The 3,892-nt window shown below is 39.8% G+C and overlaps 1 pseudogene across 1 annotated transcript; it reads left to right on the top strand.

Annotated features, from left to right (window-relative positions):
- Positions 1-498: 498 nt before the first annotated feature.
- LOC112606723 lies at positions 499-2,128 on the top strand (annotated as a pseudogene). Its single transcript, XR_003115681.1, has one exon. The product of XR_003115681.1 is annotated as a protein farnesyltransferase/geranylgeranyltransferase type-1 subunit alpha pseudogene (transcript).
- The last annotated feature ends 1,764 nt before the right edge of the window (positions 2,129-3,892 follow it).

Here is a 3,892-nt window from a genome sequence, read left to right on the forward strand (position 1 = left end):
GCTTAGGTGACACAATCTCAATGACACTGTCCAGGTCACAAGGGTTTCCTGAGTCCTTGTTGTGAAACACAGGAGGCCCTCTGCGTGACTTGGTCCCAGCATCAATTTCCAGCTTCATCTCTCCCTAGGTCTCCCGGGTCATCATCTAGCTCCAAACCTCCTCCTCAGTCATGATGAACTGCTTGCAGCTCCTGGAATGTACCACATGGATTTGTGCCTCAGAACCTCCATTCCTTTACCTAGAATACATTTCACTCACTGAGCATCTACTCATTTTCCAAGACTCTGTTTAAATGTCACTTTTTGGATACAGTCTTATTTGATCTCCTACCACCCCTCCCCACTTGAGATAGAATTAACCATTCTCTCCTTTCGGCCTCTAATATCTTCTCTACATATTTTGCATTGGGACATATAATGTTTTTATTGCATATTGGTGCAAACTGGTTTGTTTGCACTTCTGTTTGTTAACACCGTCAGAATAAGGACTATCTTCAGATGGTGGCCACCGAGGGGGTCGGGAGGCTGCCCAAGGCGGTGAGCCTGGGCAGCTGGAGCAGCCCCCGCCCTAGCAGCATCCACCCTGCCCCAGCAGCAGCACGAGGAAGAGATGGCAGCCGAGGCTGGGGAAGCCGTGGCTTCCCCCATGGACGACGGGTTTCTGAGCCTAGACTCGCCCTCCTACCTCCTGTGCAGGGACAGAGCAGAATGGGCTGATGTAGATCCAGTGCTGCAGAATGATGGCCCAATCCGGTGGTCCAGATCATTTATAGTGACAAATTTAGAGATGTTTATGATTACTTCCGAGCTGTCCTGCAGCATGATGAAAGAAGCAAACGAACTTTTAAGCTAACCTGGGATGCTACTGAGTTAAATGCAGCCAATTATACAGTGTGGCATTTCCGGAGAGTCCTCTTAAAGTCACTTCAGAAGGATCTACATGAGGAAATGAACTACATCACTGCAATAATTGAGGGGCAGCCCCAAAACTATCAAGCTGGGCATCATAGGTGAGTATTAGTGGAATGGCTAAGAGATCCATCTCAGGAGGCTGAATTTTTGCTAATATTCTTAATCAGGATGCAAAGAATTATCATGCCTGGCAGCATCGACAATGGGTTATTCAGGAATTTAAACTTTGGGATAATGAGCTGCAGTATGTGGACCAGCTTCTCAAAGAGGATGTGAGAAATAGCTCTGTCTGCAACCAAAGATACTTCGTTATTTCTAACACTACTGGCTACAATGATCATGCTGTATTGGAGAGAGAAGTCCAATACACTCTGGAAATGATTCAACTAGTGCCACATAATGAAAGTGTATGGAACTATTTGAAAGGGATTTTACAGGATCATGGTCTTTCCAAATATCCTAATCTGTTAAATCAATTACTTGATTTACAACCAAGTCATAGTTCCCCCTACCTAATTGCCTTTCTTGTGGATATCTATGAAGACATGCTAGAAAACCAGTGTGACAATAAGGAAGACATTCTTAATAAAGCATTAGGGTTATGTGAAATCCTAGCTAAAGAAAAGGACATGATAAGAAAGGCATATTGGAGATATATTGGAAGATCCTTTCAAAGCAAACACAGCACAGAAAATGACTCACCAACAAATGTACAGCAATAACACCACCCAGAAGAACTTGATGGAATGCTTTTATTTTTTATTAAGGGACTCTGCAGGAGTTTAAAATGAGAAGGATCTTTCCCTTTGCTTGTGGTGTAAAAGTGCATCACACAGGCATTGCTTTTTAATAAGAACTGATGCTCCTTGGGTGCTGCTGCTACTCAGACTAGCTCTAAGTAATGTGATTATTCTAAAGCAAAGTCACTGGATGGGAAGAGGAAGAAAAAGTCCCATAAAGGAATTTTTGTAGTCTTATCAGCATGTAATCTATTCCCTTAGCATCAACTCCTTCCTCAGTGGTACACATGTCAAGATCTGTAGCGGTAATAACTGCGGGTCACTTGTATGTAATGGATATGAGGTAGCCGAAGTTTGGTTCAGTAAGCAGGGAATACAGTGGTTCCATCAGAGTTGGTCTGCACAGTCACATTATCTTGCTAGCACTGTAACCGACTAATGCCAAAAGAACGATTTTGTAATAAAGTTATAGCTGTATCTAAAAGCGAAAAAACAAGCAAAAAGAATAAGGACAATCTTGTTTGTCATTGCATCTTTAGTCTTCAGTATTCTGAGCACTTGGGGGCAGAACATCACGACCGGCTAACCCAACAACTACACCCAACATATCTTTTGCCTGCTTGCTTACTATAAAAGCCAGAAAAAATGAATCACTTTTCCCAACCTCGCTTGCGACCATTAGATGCTACACACAAAAAAAGCTCTGCCCAATAACATATGAGCAAAGATCTTAGGGAGAAGCAGACTGCTTCTAGGAGCACTTTTGCAATTCTGATAAAAAGGCCAGAGTGACTGATACAAACTGTCTCCCTTTCCTTTGTCTTGAATACAAACATGATGCTCGAGTTGGAGTGGTGCCATCTTGCAACCATAAGGAAAAGCCTAAAAGGCCGCTGAGCCACCAAACGAATGCAACTGCTGCATTTCTGTTACATGAGAAGATTGTACCCTCGCTGATTCAATCTGCTGTGGTTGGGTCATCTGTTACTTGCACCTGAGAACATTCCTAAGTAACCTATAAATTAATAATTTTTGTCACTTAAAAACAGGTAATTTTTTTATTTCAAAGGTTTTCAAATGTCTACTACCAGAAACTTCTCCTCAAGAGGAATTTTAAACTAAGCCCAATAAATAATGTCGATCAAAGGAGAGGTGTTCTTGTTGAAGAGGACAGGAGATTGCTGTGTGGACTACCAGCCCTTTTCTTACCCGCTTCTTTTCCCCGGTAGCTCCTGAGGCACCTATTTAAAACTCTTATGGCTTCTCTGAATACTGAACCACTCTCTAACACTAGATGGGAGTGTAAATTTGAACAGTCTCTTTTGTGCACAGTTTGGCAGTTTGAGAACAATTCCTATCATGTTGTTAAATTATGTAATCTTTGACTCAGCAATTCCATTTCTAAGACTCTGTTCACAGAAATACTGGCATTGTTGTACAGAGATGTGTGTGTGTATATATATCGAAGGTGGTTCATTATAGAATTGCCTAAAGGTTAAAAAAAAAGAAAAATGTAAAAAACAATGTAAATGTCCAATAAGGAACTGATTAGTTACTTTGTAACACATTCGTCCTCTGGCATATTCTGCACCCATTACTGATATTGAAAGGTCTCCAGGATATATTAAAGTAATATACCTTTAACATGTATTTAAAAAGTAACTCATAAAATACTATTAAAATAAAAATCATATGAGTAAATAAAATATACATTTGTAGGTATGTAAATGCATAGAAACATGTCTTGAATGAAAACAATGTTAATAGTGATTACTTTTGGGTAGTGAGATTGAGAGAGAGAGAACTTCAACTTTTTACTTTGTAAACCAGTATATTGTTTGAAAAATTGGCATGTATTTATTTTTCTTAGGTGAAAAATAGAGAGTAGTACCTTTCCAAAGGAGATAAACTGATGATAAATAAGCACCTAAAAAGATACTCAACATTATATGTCATCTGGGTATTGCAAATTTAAAAAACATTGAGCTACTACCACTAATTAGAATGGCAAAAATCCGAGACACTGACAGTACCAAATGCTGGTGAGGATATGGAGAAACAAGAAAGCTCATTCATTGCTGGTAGAAATGCAGAACGGCAAAGCCATCTTGAAAGATAGCTTGGCAGTTCCTCATAAAACCAAACATCTTTTTATATGATCCAGCAATTATGCTTCATGGTATTTAATCAGATAAGTTGAAAACTCATGTCTATATAAAAACCCACACACAAATGTTTAT

The sequence above is a fragment of the Theropithecus gelada genome, chromosome 14, assembly GCF_003255815.1.
Source record: "Theropithecus gelada isolate Dixy chromosome 14, Tgel_1.0, whole genome shotgun sequence".
NCBI classification, from domain to species: Eukaryota; Metazoa; Chordata; class Mammalia; order Primates; family Cercopithecidae; genus Theropithecus; species Theropithecus gelada.